The sequence below is a fragment of the Lynx rufus genome, unplaced genomic scaffold, assembly GCF_022079265.1.
Source record: "Lynx rufus isolate CCGP_SWC_20201006 ecotype Redwood Valley unplaced genomic scaffold, mLynRuf1.p SCAF_14, whole genome shotgun sequence".
Taxonomy (NCBI): domain Eukaryota; kingdom Metazoa; phylum Chordata; class Mammalia; order Carnivora; family Felidae; genus Lynx; species Lynx rufus.
In genome coordinates, this window is record NW_025814828.1 from 28,821,074 (window position 1) to 28,843,214 (window position 22,141).

The window sequence follows — 22,141 nt, forward strand, 5'->3', positions numbered from 1 at the left end:
AGGGAGCTGGAACCTTTCCACACTTTCTCTTTAGCAGCAGCCTTGGGGGCCATGTTAAAGAAGGCAGCATTATGAGCTCCAAAAGTAAAAATTCCTTAACAAATTGCACAAAATCAGGAGTAATAATTTTATCACTCCTTGATTCTAGTAAAAACTGTACTTTTTTTAATGTCCCTAGTGCCAAAGGTATATAGTTTGGCATGGGTCAGAAAACCAAGAAATTTCAAGCAAAGATGATAAGCAGTATCATGAAGATGAACACATTGAGAGCACACCTCAAAATAAACTGTGGATTTAGAAAAGTCTCTAAAAGAAAAACCTACAATAATGAATAGGTTTTGTCCACTAGAGAAAGCAAACAAATACTCAATGCAATAGCATTCGAACAGACTACCAAGCTCAAAGTAACATTATTTGAACATGGTTATGTTGATCTATTGATGTGTAACAAACCACACCAATATCTAGCTGCTTTAACCTACAATCATTAATTAACTCATGATGCTACAATATAAGCAGAGCTTGAGTAAGAATGACAGTATCTGCTTTATGTGGAATTAGCTGAGGGTCAAGTGGCTGATGGGTGGGGAGAACAAAGGAGCCACTGCAGAACGGCTCAATCCCCTGCCATCAAGTTTGTGTTGGCTACTAACTGGTGCTCAGCTAGGTTAAAACCACGTTCATGTCTTCTTTATCCTGGCCTCTCCATATATTCCATGATTCCTTACAGCATGTTGACTGACTTCTAAGACCAAGAGTACCTGAATAGAAAGACCGTGGCCGTCTCTGTTTTCTTGCAGGATCAAGCCTGGAAAGTCATCCAGTGTCACTTCTGCCACAGTCTCGTAGTTGAGATAGTCACAAAGGTCCATACAAATTCAAGGAAAAAGGACTTAAATGCCATCTCTTGGTGGAGGAGTCGCAAGGTACTAAAAAAATACAAAAGGCTATGAAAACACCAAGAGCAAAATATTTATATATACATATATATGTATATATAAATATAGATGTATGTGTATATATAAATATAATTGTGGTTGATGGTTCTCAGCTTCCAAGAGGACAAAATAAATATCATCATTTAACAACTATATCCTCTTGACTTAGAGAACTTACAGAAGGCAGCAGCTGTAAGGCTCCTGAATACCTTACTAAAACAGGATGATTTCCAAATACCCTATAAGAAAATCTAAAAATTTTGTTGAATTGTTTCAAATGTCATCTTAACTAGAATCCAAGAGTAGATGCAACAGCTTTGATCTTCTCAGAATTACATCTTTTACTTCTTAATTAGCTACATTTTATGGTCCATGCTCTACATTCTATTCAGGCAACAATATGTAAGACCTAGCCACTCCCCCAACTCTAGGCTTTATAGGTTAGGATGGAAAAGAAACTAAATCATTCAAGGGGAATGGGATGAACACTATGGCAATGAATGGTATTAAAGGGGACAGAAAAAAAACGTGGTTAACTCGGAAGGTTTACAAAAGGCTCTAAAGAGAAAAAGACATTTCGGCTGACCCTCAAAGAATGAACAGTATTTGCCAAGTAGAGAAAGGAAATGAATACTTTTTGGAGAACAGCAAACACAAGACACGCGCAATGTGCTGCACTGAATTTGTGTGATAACCAGCTAAACACATTACAACGAAGCAATTTTATTAACATGAATATTTTTCGTCAACTGGCAAAAAGGAACCCTTTGCCATGAGATTCTGGAACACTGACAACTCTCCCACTCAGAGGTCCTGTTTGATAGGAGTCTTCTCTGTGGTCTTGGACATGAAAATAGGTACACTGTGCTGAGATACCAATAATGACTAGGAGTACATGCAGGTTCACAACTGTAAGCAATCTGGACTGTGGAAATGAAATCACATGAAGCAGCTAAAGAAAAAAAGCACTGCCTTGAAAAGAGATACACCCTTCAGCCCCTAAAAAGACCTACTGTGTTATCAAGAAGAGACATGTTGCCAATCATGTTGTCACAAGCACATCTTCTAGACAAAAGAACATGCAGATACATAAATGTGTACTGATACCCGTGATAGACACATAGATTCACATACACAAATGGCAACTGGTTAAAACATTTTCTGTTTGCTCTTTAAAAAGGGGAAACAAATGACCTGATGAGGTTGAAGTTACAGAATTAATATTGTATAATGTAGGGCATAAGACTAATGTTTCTCCAATCTCAGAATGTTATCTGAATCGACTGAAGGGCTTGTTAAAACACAGACTTCTGGGACTCACCTCGAGTATCTTTTTTTTTTTTTTTTTTAACCCGGTCTTGGGTAGAGTCCAACAAAATGCATTTTTTACAAATTCCCAAGAAATTCTGATGTTGTTTGTATTTTAATCCTGACTTACAATTCTGATTCTACCTCTGGGAAAATTAATTTTTCTGTGCCTCAATTTCCTCATTTGTAATGTGAAGCCATAGCACAGCTTAAGGCTGCATCCATATCCCCTCTGAACTCACCATCTAGTTCACCCTGGAAACTTGTTGCAAAAACCTGCCACGGTCTACCTAAGGATCTATGTTAAGGGCATCCCTGTTGCAGGCCTGAAATGCTATCACGTTAATGCCCAAGGAGCAGCCCTCGGGCAATAATGGATAAAAAGTGGAAAATAATATCCTCAGATGAGACGACGCTTACCATGTTCTTACCAGTTCTCAAAGTTTGGTACTCCAACCAGGTGCGGCACCATAACCTGGTAACTTGTCAGAAAAATCGTAAATTCTCAGATCCAATCCCTGAGAAACCACATCAGACCTTCTGAGGATGAGCCCCAGGAGTACAGTTTAACAAACCCTCCAGGGGATGCTGATGCCTACACCATCTTCCAAAGACCACCAAGAGAATGGAGTTTGAGATGCCCTCAACAACATCTTTCTTATTAAAGGACTCATTAAAATATCACTTTGTGTGTTAACTCTGTATTACAGGTGCTTTCCAGAATCACTACACACACACACACACACACACACACACACACACACACACACTGAAACATATATTCTAAATCCTGTTTCACTATCTGCTTCTGTGTTCACTTATTAAAACAAAGATTCATAACGCCTATGTTTCATAGGGCTCCTATGAAAACTAAATGGATCAATACATAAAAAGGATTTACAACAGTGCCAGCCACATGTTGAGATGCTAAGGAAAAGTAAGCTACAATTCTGATTTCATTACTAATTGAAATATAGTAATCTAAGAAAAACATTTAATATTTCAACATTTTTTGCAGATTTTATTTTAAAGCCATCTGCACACCAAACATGGGGCTCAAACTTATAACCCCGAGATCAAGAGTCTACCAAATGAGCCAGCCAGGTGCCACAATATTTGCATGTGTTAAATGAAAAAAAAAATCAATTAAGAATTGTCTTTTATTTTCAAGTTAGGAAGCACCAGAATTTAATCCCAGGATCTTATTAGGTTCTTATGCCATAATTTTCATCTTTCTGATGTATAAAATCTATTGTCATTTGAAGAACTCTACATAACCTTTTGCCATGGCAGGCACTCTAATAATTATGGCCACTGTCGTAGGGATGATGGTCCCTATGAAAGGGATGAATATATTTCCACCTATGTAAGTTTGTATACATGTGCTCATTACTATGTATTTAAAACTCTACTTGAGCTAGGAAATTTTCTTTTCAGTTACTGAGGTATTACTAAGGATTAAAGCCCAGGGCAATGTGACTGGGGCTTCCTAAATACAACTGACATTTGAGTAATTCGACATGAAAATAAATAGTAATTGCTTTGTAATGTGACTTTGTAGTCACATATCCTTTTCTGACAGAATCAAGTTTTCTTGTCAGTTCTGGCTTCAAGCCCCACATAGACATTTGCCAGAATAACGATTCACCACTAGGAATAGTCTCCAGTAGGGGTTTAGCATCTAGTTCATCAGCACAGATGATTCAAAGAATAGGCACTGAATCTACAAAATGAACAAATCTTCCAAATTCAGAAATGAATTTCTTAATTTAGCAGCTTGATAGCCAATATACTGAAAATTAAGAATTTTATTTGGAGATGTAAAAATAGTATGAAGAACTCCTGTTCCTCTCCCAACTAGCTGCACTAATTATGATTTTGCCAAATTTGCATCTTCTACCTCTCCTTATTAAAAACACACACAGAAGCGCACACACACGCATGCACAAGACGCAAAGATATATGGACTATTTACCTATACGCTCTTGAAAATTTACTTCCTAAGAAGAGGACATTCCTCTCTCCCCTTTTAAAATACCTTTTTTGTAATGATCTTGCTTTATAATGAAATTTATAAATAAAATATCTGACTAGACATAAAATTAGGGAAACCAGCATATAAAATCTCAATTGCACTATTATAGAAAAATGTAAGGAGAGTACATACCAGGGAAAAATTAAATAATCATCTAGAGTAGACATCCAAATGAAAACATCATATTGGTGATTCTCATATTATAACCTATGTTACCACCAGGGTCAGTTTCAAAATCCTGATTTTCTTATATGCTTCTGAACAAAATAAAGTACAAACTTCTCGGAGCATAAAAAAAAAATCACTGAATTATTAGAAAATACAGCAAATATTACAAGAGTGACAAAGTGCTTTGTGTTGCTATAGAAAACAAAGTGTCTCTGTGTGGTTATGTATGAACAGGCTTCCCAGGTGCATACACACCTGGATGTAGGGCTTTATGACATTCTGTGGGATGGACAGGCCGTTCTCTGCTGTGCAGAACGAAGCTGCACATTACAGGATGCCTGGCATTCCTGCCTTGCCCACAGCCACCTCTTAGGGAACTACAACTCTCAATGAGAATAAGTGACTTAAGGAAAGCAGAAAAGCACGATTATTTGAAGGTATATGGCTTCTGCAAAATGTTTCATTTACATACTTTTTATTCAACAACTCATTAATAAAACCAAAATTGCATTAATTTGACCAAAAAATTTAAGGCCTGAGAACCTACTTTTCCATGACCCCTGTAATACAGGTAGCTACTATCAGAAATTTTTCTAAGATTATGAGTTCCAGTGATCAGCCTCCAGATGGAGCATTAATACATAAGATTTAAGAAACCTAGTAGAGTCTTCAAGTAACCTTGATTTAGTTGCTAAGATGATGCTACCCATTTTGCCTTGCCTGCAACAATTCCTTTAGAGAGTATTAATATAAATCTTAAAAGGAAATACTTCTATTTCTCCTTAGGTACCTTCAACATCAAAATAATAACCATCATACAAATATGAGCTATTTTATATCAAATATATCTGGTCATTTATCACTAGGGCATTAAGTGAAGAGTACACTGAGCTTAAAATATTAGCTATACATTGTCTTAAATTTTAACGATATTCTCAGCAATCATGAGTAACAGTTCAGTGTACTGGTTTAAAGGCAATGTTACCTGAAATTAACTTTATTTGAATCCTAATGATTTTATGTAAGGTTTCCTCTGCAAAATGCATCTTAGACTTCTGGGAAAATGGCAGAGAAGGAGTATCCTGAGCTCCTTCATCCCAGAGACACACGAAGATACCAGTCCCATCCCAGATAATAGTCACATCAGTGTAACAAATTTACAGTATGACCCAAAGACAGGCAGAAGAGACTTTCCACAGTTAATGGTAGAGAAAAGGCCACATTGAAAACGGTAGGGGGCCAAAAACTAAGTTTGGAAGCACACCCCTAGGGAGAAACCACAAATGGGAAGGACACCACGAGCACTGAGAAGGGAGAGAAGCAGAGCCCACACCAAGCACCCAAGGCATGGGGGAGCTGTACTGAGAAGACAAGTCCCCATAACATTTGGCTTGAAAATCAATGGTGCTTAATTTTTCAAGTTTTTACCATCAGTGAGGGGTAGCTCTGGGCACATTAAAAATCAGAGAGTTGAGCTGCATGGGAGCCAGAGAACAACAGGAAATGGAGTCTCTGCCCTTAAATATATAGCAAAACAAAAAGCCCAGGCAAGATATAGCACAGAAGCAGCAGTTGGAAAAGCACCTGCGGTACACATGCATATTTATTTACTAATCTCAGAATTTATGCTGCAGGGGCAAGGATGTTTAGAAGACTTGTCCGAAAACAGAAGTGCTGGTAGGTACCGTTTCATCCACATCCCTACCCTAGACAGTCTGATATTCCAGGGAAGCAAGATGAACTTGTAGTCTACAACTACCTTGTTAGTAACTGTGTTCACTGTCTGCATGTTCCCCTGAGAGACCCAACAAACCTCACTCAGTAGATGCCCATCCAAAGCAGCTCCTAACCCCACACACACTGCAAGCCACCCTGGCAGGGACCACAGCCACTCCAATGTGACTGCTGCCCTGGGGGTAGGGGGAGATAACCACATACACCAGTGTGCCCACAGTCCCGGCAGCCAAGCTTTATAGGTGGCAGCACAGAGCTAGTGTTCTGCCTATCAGTGCAATTGCAGCCACAGCAGAAGGTCTTGGGGCAGGCATCTGACCTGACTGCTGGCCTAGCTCAACAACAAAAACTTCTCAGGAGGCTGCACACAGCGAGAGTCCTGCAGCTTGGTATGACTACAGCCTGAGCAGAGGGACTGAAGGTAGGCCCTGGGTCTGACTCCTAGTCTCACCCAATGAAAACCTCCCAGAGAACAAGGCAGGGAAGACACCCTGCAGGTTGGTACAACCGCAGCTTCAGTAGATAGGCTGAGGGCTGGCGGGTGGTCTGACTGCTGACACTGTTCAACAACAAACCCAAGGCGGCCCAGACAACCCCTTCATAGCACAAGGACTGACACTGTCCGAAAGAGCCAAAGTGGGCCAATGCAGCCAACTGAAATAAAGGCAAACATGGCTCAGCCTCAACAGTAGGGCACACACAACCCACACAGTAGATCCCTTTGAGGCATCTGGGTCTGGTGGTCAAAGGCAACATGCTATAGGAAACCACTGGACCTCTTCTTCTTGAAGACACAACCTGCAAGATAAGAAGACATAGGTGACTTTGCTGATGAAATGCACACACAGATAAAATGACGAGACAGAGGAATATATCCAAGATGAAAAATAGGACGAAATCACAGCAGAGGACCTAAATGAAATGGAGGCAGGTAATAAGTCTAATAAAGAATCCAAAGTAATGGTTATAATGATAGTTACTGGACTTAAGAATGTAGGATCTCAGTAAGACCCTCAACAAAGAAACAGAAAATATAAAAACAGAACCAGAGTTGAAGAACTACATAATTGAAATTAAAAATACACTTAAGGCCACCAATATCAGATTAGAGCAGGCAGAAGAAAGGATCAGTACCCGGGAAGACAGAGTAAAGGAAAGCAGCCAAGCTTAATAGCAAAAATAAGGAATAAAAAATGAGAATAGATTAAGGGAACTCAGGGACATCATCAAGCATATTAACAATGTATTATAGAGATCTCAGAAAGAAAATAGAAAGAGAAGGGAGCAGAAAATTTTCTCAAGAAATAGTAACTTCAAATGTCCCTAATCTGGATCAGGAAACTGAAATCCAGATCCAGGAGGCCAAGGGAGTCTCCAACAAAAATCAACCCAAAAAGGTCCACACCAAGACATTTAACAGTTAAAATGGAAAAGAGTAGTGATAAAGAGAGAATTTTAAAAGCAGCTAAAGAAATGAGAAATCTCCTAAAGCTATGAGAGTTTTTTCACCAGAAGCCTTACAATCCAGAAGGGAGTGTGGCACAACACATTCAAAGTGCTGAAAGGGGGAAAAAAACTGCAACCAAGAATACACTATTCAGCAAGGCTGTCATTCACAACAGAAGGAGAGATAAAGAATTTCCTGTACAAACTAAAGTTAAAGGAGATCATCAACACTAAACTAGCCTTACAAAAAACATTAAATTCTTTGATGACAAGGCCATAATCAGGAGTAAGAAAATTATTAAAACAAAAATTTTCACAGTTAAAGGCAAACATAATAAAACTAGTAGGTTAATCACTTAGAAATCAAGTATCATGGTTAAAGCACAAAAGCAGTAAAATCAATTTTATCTGTAAACATTAGTCAAGGGATTTACTAAGTATATAAAGTATGACACTATATACCTTAAATGTGGGGGGGGGGTATTAAAATCTTAGTACTTTCAGAATGGGTTTAAATTTAAGTGACCATCAACTTAAAAGAGACTGCTATAAGCCTAAGTTGTTATATATGAACCTAATGGTAACCACATACCAAAAACGTGTAACAGATACACAAAAAATAAAGAAAAAGGTATCCAAACATGTCATAAAGAAAGCCATCAAACCACAAGGGAAGAGAGAGAACTATGGAATTACCTTAAAACAAGGGAAAAAATGACAGTAATAATCAGACAGCATCTCCAGAAACAAGTGATAAAATGGCACTAAGTAAATATCTAAAATTACTTTGAATGTAATTGGACTCAAGGTACCAAACAAAAGACATAGTGAATGATGGATTTAAAAAAAAAAAAAAAAGGACACATCTATGCGCTACCCACAAGAGACTCATTTAAGACATAAAGACATATACAGATTGAAAGTGAAGGAATGAAAAAATATTTGCCATAAAAATGAAAATGAAATAAAGCTGGGGTAGCAGTATTTTTATCAGACAAAAGAGACCTTAATAGGAAGTCTTGAACAAGAGACAAAGGAGAACACTATATAATGATAAAGGGAACAATTCAAGAAGAGGATTCAACAATTGGAAATATTTATGCACCCAATACTGGAGTACATTAATTCATAAAGCCCCTATTAAAGAACGTAAAGGAGAATTTGACAGTAATACATTAATAGTAGGGGACTTTAAAACGTCACTTACAATAACAGATGGATCATCCAGACATAAAATTAGCAAGGAAACAGTGGCTTTGAATGACACACTGGACCAAATGCACCTAACGGATATATTCAGAACATTTCACCCACCAACAGCAGAATACACATTCTTTTCAAGGGCACGTAGAACACTTTCCAGAATAGATCCTGTTAGGCCACAAAACAAGTATCAATAAACTAACAAAGACTGAAATTGTATCATGCATCTTTGCTGCTCACAATGGTATGAAACCTCAAATCAGTTACCAAAAAAATATGAAAACAGCACAAATACATGGAGGGTAAATAAACAAATGGGTAATGAGGAAATCAAAGAGGAAATCAAAAAATACAGAGACAAATGAAAATGAGAACCACAGTTCAAAATCTTTGGGATGCAACAAGAACTGTTCTAAGAGGAAAGATATAGCAATAGGAAAGATTATACCTCAAGAAACCAGAAAATCTCAAATAACCTAATCTTACACCTAAAGAGCAAGAAAAAGAAGAACAAACAAAGCCAAAAAGCCATTAGAAGGAAGGAAATCATAATGACTGAAGCAAGAGAAAGAAAGAAAGAAAGAAAGAAAGAAAGAAAGAAAGAAAGAAAGAAAGAAAAGAAAGAAACAGAATAAAAAGAAAGTATCACTGAAACCAGGATCTCGTTCTTTATAAACAGTAACAAAATTTGTTAGCCTTAAGCCAGACTCCTCAAAAAGGAAAAAAGAGAGAGAATTCAAAATCAGTAATACTAGAGGATAAATAAAAACCATCACCACAGAAATATAAAGGGTTATAAGAGGATATTATGAAAAACTATATGCCAAGAAATTGGACAACCTAGAAGAAATGGATAAATTCCTAAAACCACATAACCTTCCAAAAGTAAATTAGGAAGAAAAAGAAAATTTGAACAGACCAATTATCATCAATGAAATTGAATCAATTATCAGAAAGCTCCCAACAAATAAAAGTTAAATATTAGATGGATTTCACAGGTGAATTCTACCAAGCATCCAAAGAACAGTTAATACTGATTCTTTTCAAACTATTCCAGATGTAGAAGAGGAAGAAAAGCTTCCAAATTCATCCTATGTGGCCAGCATTACTCTGCCAACAGAACCAGGTGAAGATGCCACAAAAAAAAAAAAAAAAAAAAAAAAAAAAAAAAAAAACTTCATTATCTGATGAACACAAATGAAAAACAAAAATCGTCAACAAGAAAAAGACTAAGAACCATATGATCATTTCAATAGATGCAAAAAAAAAGCATTTGACAAAGTACAACACCCTTTCATGATAAAAACTCACAAAAGTAGGTTTAGAAAGAACATACCTCAACATAATAAGGCCCTATACAAAAAACCTAGAGCTAATATCATATTGAATGAGGGAAAACAGAGCTTTTCCTCTAAGATCATCAAGAAGACAGATGCCCAGTCTCATCAGTTCTATTGCACATAGTTCTGGAAGTCCTCACCACAGACAGGAATCGGACAAGAAGGAAAAAGCATCCATATTGCTAAGAAAGTAACAAAATTTCCAGTATTTGTAGATGACCTAATACTACGTATGGAAAAAATCTAACGATTCCACCAAAAACTACAACTGATAAATGAATTCAATCAAGTTGCAGAATATAAAACTAATATGCAGAAATCTGTTGCATTTCTGTCCTCTAATAATGAACTAGCAGAAAAAGCAATGAAAGGAACAATCTCATTTACAATGGCACCAAAAGAGTAAAATACCTAAGAATAAATTTAACCCAGGAAAAGATCTGCACTTCAAAACAATAAAACACTGATGAAAGAAACTGAAGATGACACACGTGCAAAGATATTTCATGTTCTTGTATTTGAAGAACCAGTATTGTTAAAATATCCATACTACCCAAAGCAATCTATAGATTTAATGCCATCCCTATCAAAATACCAACATTTTTCACAAAACTAGAATAATCCTAAGATTTGTTTGCAATCACAAAAGGTTCCCAAATAACCAATACAATCTTGAGAAAGAAGAAAAAAGCTGGAAATATCACAATTCTAGATTGAAGACAGACTACGAAGCTGTAGTAATCAAAACAGGAGGGCCTGGTTGGGTCAGTCAGTTAAGCATCTGACTTCAGCTCAGGTCATGATCTCACAGTTTGTGGGTTCAAGCCCTGCATCGGGGTCTGTGCTGACGGCTCAGAGCCAGGAGCCTGCTTCGGATTCTGTGTCTCCCTCTCTCTCTCTCTCTGCCCATCCCCTGCTCATGCTTTTGCTTTCTCTCTCAAAAAAAAAAATGTTAAAAAAATTAAAATAATACAGTATGGTACTCGCACAAACACAGACACATAGACCAACCAGACAGAATAGAGAGCCCAGAAATAAAGCCATACTTTTATGGTCTATATGTCTAGGACAAGGAGGCCAAAATATAAAATGTCTCTTCAATAAATGGTTCTGGGAAAGCTAGACAGCTACATGCAAAAGAATGAAACTGGACTACTTTCTTATACCATACACAAAAACTCAAAATGGACTAAAGATCTAAATGGGAGACCAGAAAACATAAAACTCCTAGAGGAGAACACAGGCAATAATTTCTTTGACATAAGGTGTAGAAACCTTTTTCTAAATCTGTCTCCTCTGACAAGGGAAATGAAAGCAAAATTTAACTGTTGGGACCACAACCCAATAAAAAACTTTTGCAGAGCAAAGGAAATCCTCAACAAGACAAAAAGACAAACTACTGAATGGGAGAAGATATTTGCCAATGATATATCTCTTAAGGGGTTAATATCCAAAATACAGAAAAAATTACACAACTCAAAGCTAAAAAAAGAAAAAAATCACCAAGTAATCTGATTAGAAATGGACAGAAGGTCTGAATAGGTATTTTTCCAAAGAAGACATACAAACGGCCAACAGACACATGAAAAGATGACCAACATCACTAATTATAAGGGAACTGCACATCAAAACAAGATATCACTTCATACCTGTCAGAATGGCTAAAATTAACAATGAGTAACAAGTGTTCAAGGGGATGTCAAGGAAAGGGACCCTTGTATGGTGTTGGTGGGAATGCAAATTGGTACCATGACTGTGGTAAATAGTATGGAGGTTCTTCAAAGTTTTTAAAATGGAATTACTGTATGATCCAATAATTCTACTACTGGATATTTACCTAAAGAATATAAAGACACTAAAATATACTAAAACAATATATAAACTCTATGTATGTTCACTGCAACATTATTTAGAAAAGCCACTTTTTGGAAGCAACCCCAATGTCCATCAACAGATAAATGGATCAAGATGATTTTATACATATAAAAAATAACACATACATATGCACAATGACAAATTAGTCATAATACATAATGAGATCATCGCATTTTCAAGCACACAGCTGGACATAGAGGGTATGATGCTAGATCAAGTCAAGCAGTCAGATAAATACCATATGACTTCACTCACATGTGGAATTTAAGAAACAACAGAAGAAAAAAGGTGCCAAACAAGGCATATTCTTAAGTATGAAGAACAAAGTGGTGGTTGCCAGAGGGGAGGTAGGTGACAGGATCGGTAAAAAAGGTAAAAGGGTTAAGAGTACACTTACTGTGGCAGGCAGTGAGTAATGTAAAGAATCGTTGAATCATTCTATTGTAAACCTGAAACTAACAAAACACTGCATATTAATTATACTTCAATTTTTAAAGTACATTTTAAAAAGCTAGTTTGGAATGCAAAGTTAGTCTACAGTAACCTTTTTAAATGAAAAACAGTAAAAAAAAATATGTCCAATGTGTGCAGTAGGTAATATCTCAGTAATATGGTCTTATCTAAAAATATCAAAGGGGTAAATTAAGAAAGACAATATTCCAAATGTCTACCTCCAAATTTAGCAGCCGTTATCACAGGTACCTAATAAAATTAAAACAGGAATCTTAATTACAAAAGGGTAAAAGTAATCTCCCTGACCTAATTTAAGTGCAACTGGATAGTACAAATCATTCTCTGTAACTTACATATTATGTAAAAAAAAAAAAAAATCACAAAACTGAAAAAATGATTCAAATGTTTTTTCAAAATGCTCTCAAGTGGAAAAAAGGTCTGTGGCGTTTTGAGCCAGTGACCTCTATTCTTTCCTAGTTATGATCAAGAAAAGGATGAAATCATAAATGCAATGCATTTCCTTTTGCATGAAGGTTAATATTTTGGATAAAAAAGTAAAGAAAAGAAGCCTTTGTTTTACGCCCAGTAGTACAAGTGCCATTGCCAATACTTGAGACATATTTTAAAGCAATATAAAATTAAAATATATGCTCTAGAGATAAATTCTGCAATAGGAAGAGATGAGATTTACCCAATCCCTGCTTCAATTTTGACACAGGTATTTCTAAAAATTCATTTGGCTTCAAAACGTGTTAACAATTCTACCCAAACATGAAATTCACTCACATATCCTGTATCAAGGAGTCCTTGTTCTATTTCTTCCAGTACAGATAAGTGACGTAAGTATACACTTTCAATGTAAGTATGTACACATCACTAAATTTTACTGAATGACACCCTTGGGAAAACCGCACTGTTCAGAAAACATCACCTTTAACTACTTGTATACATGTTGGTGTACATGTACGTACATATATATGTCTTTGTGTATATACAGCACATACGTACTTATGCATTTTATCTAGTGAGAGAGAGAAAGAAAATAGAAAAAGCACATAGTAACTCAATCTCTCATCCATTGGACAGAGTGGCTTCCTTCATCAGTGTCAAATGTGGTTACATTTTGTGTCATGTTAAACACTGGAGAGTAGATTGAGTGCACTAGTATTTAGAGTGCAGGTTTGGATACAGCAGTCAAATACCAACAAGAGTCACACTTGAGTTTACAACCTAGAAATGAAAGGCCTTTTCAACCCTTTGAACTAAACATGGGAAGCAGAAGGTTTAGAATGCATTTTGACTTTTGAGAGTTGATGCATTTACTAATCTGTTCTGAGAAGAAAATAGACATGAATAAATACATTCCATAACGTGACTAAAACAATTTTTCTTAGGAATCAATTGTTGTCAGGATGTCATTCATCACAAAAACTCTGAAGATCCTGAAGTTAAAACTACCCACAAAGAACAATTTTTAATTTTTTTTTAAAAGTGGGGGTATTATTTGTTTAAAAAATATCAAGATTTGTAAGCACTCAATTATTTACAACTACAGTATTTCCTTTTAATTAGAAATGTAAAAAATAATTTAAAATAACATGCAAGATCAAGTATTTAAATATGAAGAGAATATTTAACATATAGAAAACCTGAACCATCAATATAGTTTCCATATGGTGGTGAAATTATAGCTAATCTTTATTTTCTTTCCCATGCTTACCTGCATTTTGCAAATTTCATATGGCAAGCCCCTATTACTTTCATAAGAACAAAAAAAGCAAAATGTGTAATTATGTTGTGAAAATTTATTCCCCATCTCTGGATATGGAAACTTGTAAGGATATCTCTAGGTGGTAATAAATCGACCAAAAATTGTCAGGCGAAAGTAGAGCACAACGAGAATTAGACATGTTTCTTGTTTTGTGTCTGTATTACAGTAAAAAGTAACTTGCCTCTGCATTCTGAAAACACTTTGGAAAATAATTTTAAGTTGAAAAGAAAAGAACTAACTTCTTCCTAGACCTGATTTTTTAATGTCTGTTTCCTCTATGTCCACCTTAACTTACCCCCACTCCTAAAAAAAAATTAGACCACTTTCTCAAGTTTGGATCTCTTGTTAGTAAACTGTTGTCTTCACTTGGACCAGCGAGTGAGCTTTCTCACACTTCAAGAGAAACATAAGCAATGTTTAAAAACCAGAAAAAAAGCTGAATTTATACTATAGAGAGGCCTCTTTTAGCGCCTGAAGTGGGAATTTTAGCAGTTTCCCAAAAATGGCCTCAGTATTTACCACTGGATTTTGCAAAGATTGTGGCAAAACCCTATCTACAATTGAATTAAATAATGCAAAGCAGCTCCAACAGAACTTGGTGCGATGATAGAAATGTTCTAGAGCTGCCCTGTCCAGTGAGATAGTCATTAGACACATGTGGCTCTTGAGGAACCATTATGTAACCAGTACATTTTAAATTGTACATAATTTTAATTAGTTTAAATTTAGATGGCTACGTGTGACTAGCATATCCAAGATATTCAACTTAATGCGTAACTTTACGTCCTTGATCCCAAGGAGGGAAATTAGTTTTAGAGTAAATAAAATGCCAGAATATATTTTGAAAGCTTTACTGAGATATACTTTGCATACCGTAAAACCTATCCTCTGTAATTGTATAATTCAGTGTTTTTTTAATATATTCAGAGACATGTGCGATCATTATCACAATCTCAGAATATTTCAGCATCCTAAACAGAAACTCTCTAGACATTAACAGTCACACCCTCCCCTAATTTCGAGCACTAGGCAATTAATTACTCCTCTACTTTCTGTCTCCATACATTTGTTATTCTGGACATTTCATATGGAATCATGGAAAATGTGGTCTTTTCTGACTGGCTCCTTGTACTTGATATAGTGTTTTTAAAGTTTGCTCATGCGTGCATCAGTAATTCATTCTTTTTGCTGTCAATATTCTATTGTACGAATACAGCACATTCAATTTATCCATTTGCCAAGTGCTGAACAAATGATTTCTTTTCTGTCTTTGGCTACCATGAAAAATGGTAACATGAAGATCCCTGCACGTTTCAGGTTAGTGCGTGTTTTCATTTCTCTTGGGAATATAGTTAGGAGTGAGAATGCTAAGTCATACAGTAGCAACTCAAGATTTAGCATTTAGAGGACTACACAAGTAGTAGTATTTTCCCGCATTGTCATCTCACGCACTTTGTCTACGTTACAGCTGTTCTACCGCATGTGAAGCTGTATTCCAGAGTGATTCTGATTTGAAATTTCCTAATAGCAATAATGCTGAGCATTTTTTCATGTACTACTTAGAACTTATTTTTGAAGAAATTTCAATTCAAATCATGTACATTTTTGATTGGGCTATTTTTCTATTAATTTTTGAGTTCTTTACATACTTAAGATACAAGCTCCTTATCAAATATATATTTTACAAATACACCCCCCCCCATTCTGTGGGTTGTCTTTCATTTTCTTGACGGCATCACTTGCAGTATACAAGTCTTCCATTCTGATGAAGCCCAATTCATCTCATTCTCATTTCATCAGTCAGATTTATGTTATTGTATCTAAGAACCATCACCTAACCAATGTCAGGTACATGTACTCTTATGTTGTCTTCAATGGTTTGTATAATTTTAGTTCTTATATTTAGGTCTAGTACCCACTCTGAGTTACGTATCAAGTGAGATAGAGTTCTTATGTCATTCTCTTTCACAGGGAGATCTTGTTTGGCCCATTTGTTGAAAATGTTTTTCTTTGCCTCAGTGAATTATGTGGTCACCCTTGTTGAACATCAAGTCATCATAAATGCATCTGTTTACTTCTCAACTGCCAATTCAATCTCATCATTTTATATGTTTGTCATTAGGCAGCATCACACTCCATCATTCCTGTGACATTCTGGTAAGTTTTGAATGCAGGAAACCTGAGTCCTCCCAACCCCATTTTACTCTTCTCTTGCAAGTTTGTCTTGGCTATTCTTTATCCCTTGTTTTCCACATGAATTTCAGGATCAATCTGTGAATGTCTTTGAAAAAAAAAAAAAACAACTGGGATTTTCGTAGAAAATGCACTCAATCTGAAGATTAATATGGGGACTGGTGTCATATCCACATTAAGTTTTATGATTTATAAATACAGGTGACTATTTATTTTGGTATTTCACTTAGCAATGGTTTCCGTTTTCACGGTCCAATTATTACGTTTTATTAAATTTATTCCAAAGTATTTTTACTCTTCTTGGTGGTATTGTAAATGGACTTCATTTCTTAGTTTCATTTTACTGTCATCTCTGCCACTGTATAAGAGAATTAAATTTGGCGTACTAATAGTGTGTTCTGCAACTTTGCCAAACTTATTTATTAACTGTGACATATTTTTGTATGGATTCCTTACCTTTTTCTATGTACAAAATCAAGGCATCTACAAATGGAGGGAGTTTTACTTTATCTTTTTTATGGGGATGCCCCTTTTTCCCTTTTCTTGTGTAACGGCGGTGCTAACAGGACCAATACAATGTTGAATACAAGCATCAAGGGGAGACATTCCCGTCTTATTCCAAATCTTTGGAGAAAAGAGTCAAGTCTTCCACCATCAAGTGTAATTTTAGCTCTCAGTATTTTCGTAGATGTTTCTTTATCAAGCTCAGGAAGGTCCCTTGTATTCCTCATTTGTTCAATTTACTTCTTTATCAACAATGTGTATTCTTTTAAATGTTCTTCATTAGTAACATTAGGTTGTCTGACTCCTTTATTTTAATAAGATAGATTTCACTGGTTGGTTTTTGGATGTGAAACCAACCTTGCATTCCTAGGTAAATATCACTCAGTTGGTATATAAAATCCTTGATGGATTTGTTTCACTAATATTTTATTGAGAATGTCCACCTCTGTACCCATGCGATGTATCAGTCTGCTGTTTTCCTGTGCTATCTTTGTCTGGTTTTTATTAGGTCACAATGCCCTTCCAGATTGATGTGGGAAGTGTTTATTTCTTGTGTTTATTTTTAGAAGACTCTATAAAAATTATTAAGTAATTTTGAAAATTTAGCTTCCCCAGCAAAGTTATTATCCAATTCAACTAAATTATCCCTTTGAAATCGAAATTGAGTTTTACATTACTGCTGGTAAATTGCTGACCTCTCCCAGCAATGTTTGTATTTTGAAGTCAGGTTACAACAAAAAAATAAATTATACAGAATTAATCTACTCATCTTGTGGCCAGTCACAAAGTCCTTTCTCACTTTTCCCAAGCCTGGCACTTGAACCTGGGGAAGACTGTGGCAATAATAGATACCAGAACAGAACCAGATTCATTCTCCAACTGAGGTTGGTCTTTTTTTAAAATCTTTTACAAACCATCCTGAGAGATCTGATGGATCTTGAAATAGTTAATACTTAAGAGTCATAAAAGAAGGTAAACTTAGCAAACATTTTCATTTGCTAGCTGTTTAAGAAACTCCATTTGAAATCATTCAAGTAATAGATTTTGTCATACACTCACTCTCAGATCGGGTAAGAAAGAAGAAAACAGACTTTTCAACCTGATTTAAGCTGACTTTAGAATGATCCATACAAAGTCCTCTGCATGTGTTTGACAAAGATTAGAACACAGAATCTTAGTATGGCACAAGAAACAAGTAACTGGTAACATACTTGTCGTCCCATCACTGAAAACAACGATATAACAAAACATGAGAAAACTTTCTAGGATGTGGTCAGTAACAGGCATAGGACTTTGATACTTCAGAAAAGGTAAACACAAAGTAAGCACAGCATCTCCCTGTATTTCTGTCTAGAAGCACATTCTAGCTATAGGGCAAGATAATGCACCCCTAGAAGTGGTGGGTGTGGTTGGCCAGAGCAGACAGAGATCTTCATTCTAAGCTAATGAAGATGCTGGAATCTGTACAGCAGGGTTAACAGAGAAGAGGCAAGTATGCATACAGGGTCCCAGAAATCTTCATGGGGATTCATCATCTTTCCACTGCCAAGAGTATAGTCCTACTGTGTGAAAATCTGGGAAACTTAGTAGGAAACACCCGCTGTTTTGCTGAACGCTGAGCAACGAGCAGCGATATAAGAGGCTATGTCATGCTAGGAGCACTGGCATTCTGGCTTAGAGAGCAGAGACCTCCTTCAACACCTTGGAATGAACAGCTTCCTTGATAGCCCCAGGAAGGCCTTACCTTAGCAATATACTCTATGACCTAGAAAAAGGTCCATGGTCTAGAACTAAGACTAAATTAGTGTCAAGTTAATAAAGAATAAAACCATATCTAATGCACTCTAAAGTAACCACCAACAATTTAAATGCCTGGGCAAACTCAATGTCCTTTAAAGGCAAACAGTTCTCCATAAGGTGTCACTCACAGTGTCCATCATAGGAAAAAGTTCAAGGCATGAAAAGGAGTAGGAAAAAGTGTCCCACAATGAAAATCTGGCTGAGTATTAGCAACTTACTAATTTTCTATTATTTTCTCCAAAAATGTGATCCCTTGGTCCCTATTTGTCAAGTCCATGAGCATGTAACATCTTTATTTTCTAAGCCTCAGTTATCTCTAAACTCTTTATGCAAAGGAACGTTTACTACATCTAGGTCTTTAAAGTCTGTAGGTAGAACTCCAGCCATCAGAGGGCATACCTGAAAGATTTTTTTTAAATCAACTATTCCCCTTATTTTGCTTCTGTTGTTCCTGTAGGTGTATGAAGTAATATTGTACTTATTTTCTCTAGTCTATACCTCTCTTTTTGTTTTATCAAAGAGAACGTCAGATAAGTTCCAATTTCCTTATACTTGGAGGTGCATGTTTCTAAAATCTTAAATAAAGCACATTTTCAAATTTCAGCCACTTCCCAAATGCTCTATGGCACCAGAGTAACACCTACTTTATTACCATGCTCACCTCTGAACCCATGCTTGTTTCACATCAGTGCACTGTACTTTTCGAAAAATTTCAATGGTCAAGTCAAATCTCAACCTCTTCCTGAAATCCTTCCCTTCTAACATGTAACTCTTCCCATTTTCTCTCCATTCAAACTGCAATCAACTGTGTATTCTTTCCTGCTCTCCCCACTAAATTGATACTTATGTACATCAAATGTAAACAAAATTCATTATATAAAATCTATCAAGAACTTGATATAAAGAACACGAGAACATGGTTTTCCTGTTTCCTTATATTCCCCGTAACAAAATACACTGCACCTCATGTCTCCTCCTACCGCGCCCACACACACACACACACACACACATCCTGGTAAGAATATTAGATGAAGTCACTGAAAAAGCGAAATAAATATTCAGGAACATTTCAATTGATCTCAAACATGTTAAAATTATTTCCTCAAAAACGAATAAGAAACTAAACCTTTTCTAAATATTTGGTTCCCTATCTTCAATATCCACTAAAAAGAACGTTTCCACCTTTTCACAATGTAAGATTTTTATCCATTTTATCCTTTCCTTACCTCTAGTTAGGTTCAGTTATCCTCACCTTTTTCTAACCAAAGGCAAATTTAAAAGTTCAAAACTATAATGAGATGGTTAAAGGACACCATAATTTGTTTCAATAAATTATCTAAGTAAAATAGTGGTGTAACTCCGGTGATTTGCTCTTTTTCTGCATAGAAGCTGAAAGCTAGCTTTACAGCAGGAAAATTGATAGTACTTGTACATACTGATAAAACAGAAAGCTCTGTGTTCATTCTCTGTTCAATTGTTTCTCATGAGACAGAAATAGTTTTTTGTTTTGTTTTGTTTTGTTTTTTGTTTTTACTTTAATCCCTGATCTGTGGCCTCTCAGTAGTCTGTCCAGGTTTCAAATGCTCTGCAATGAGCATCATTTTTATTCAGGATTCAGGATTCTCTTATCTACCAACCACTTAAAACTAACTTATTTAGTTGCAATTTTTCTCAAAGATGCTTATCAATAAAGGGGAGAATATAGTTTTTTTTTCCCCCAGTTTCCCACCAGGAAGATAAAACTCCGTAATCTCTTTGCATAGCAGAGATAGAAGCAGACAAATGTAGTCAAGATAGAACAATACACAGGAGAATTCAATTTGATGTCCCATGAGGGCCATGGAAAGTAGACGCATGCGCTGTCTGCTCCACAATTTAGATCCAATCGAGACAAACTGTACATTGACATGAAAAGACATGCAAGATAAAACAGGCTATTTACTTGTACTTTTCATATGCTCCTGATGCAGGGATAATGAGAGTATTAGTCACAATATACTTCAAAATATAATCCATTTAACAAACCCTTACCGTAGCACACTGAGGCCTCTCAGAAAGGAAATTTTCCAGGTTTTGAAAAACGAAATTGAATCACGCCTTTCATGTAACTCCCATGTTTTTTTCAAGTGCACAGTCCATCATTGGCATTCAATATTAAATAACCAGGAGTGTTACTGACCATGTAACAATATCCTTTCTCCATCAACCCTGACCCACCCACCAGTTAACCTATAGAGGAAACATTAAGTCAACTGGAGAAAAACAAAACTCTTGTGTTTCTTTTATTCCACTTGGGTTAAGATCTGAAAAATATCCATCTCTTCTGCAAGCTTTCTTCAACGGCTCCTTTAAAGTAAATTACCATAAAAGCCAAACCTGCATGAATCAATAGACTTTGCCCAACATATTAAAAGTGCTGAAATGGAGACGAATAAAAAAGCATCACAAGTCATCCATAATAAATTAGTTTGTCTGCAGTAGTGACATCAGGCCAATGTGAGAAAGAACTTACTTCTGAGCTATTTAGCCACTCTAGCAGAAGATTCCAGTGATGCAAGATATAATTTAAAGGCCAATAAAACATTTTCATCCACCCACTAAAATTACTTTCCTCTTACTTTCATCTTGTCAATTAAAACACATCTTTAAGTTGTTTCTTCCACTGGACTTTTTGTTTTCAGCACTTTTGACAAAATCAGCAAGACCACCTATGACAGAAGGATCGTGACACAGTTTCCTACATGCATTTCATCCAAGATTCTGTGAACCACAGAACAAATACTCAATCCAGGGGGAGATTTGGGATTTCAAAAGGAAGTAATGACTTTAGGAAATGGAGAGTGGAGGGGTGATTGCAAAGTGAGCCAACAAGTTGGAGAATTCATGAGTCAGATCGGGAATTGAAGTTATTACTTTGAGCCAATGCTAATTATAATGGTCCCTCTGCTGCTAGTCACCCTTTTACCCTTGTCAGAGATTTTCATCAATGTCCTATGTAATGCTCTAATCACAAGCAGAAAGACAGCCGGCATAGCTAGGCCTCTGACACATGGCACGCATGGACACAGAATCAAGTTCATTAAGTTCCTTTCAGATCCAACATTTTCACACACTTCACATCCATGAAACTGTTTCAACCACAAACAAATACAAGTCTTTCAGGTCTCCTTACTAATCAATGCTACTGTCTCCACAAATTTTCATCAGCTTTGCCTTCTGTAACCTATCTCCAGTCGTTGAATACCTATTTCACAGCAAAAAAAAAAAAAAAAAAAACCTACCTGCATACTATTATTTCCAGAAAGCTCCTTCATGCATTGCTTTAATGGACTCTAGTGTTCCCAGAAGACACAACTTTTCCAAGTGTCCCTCA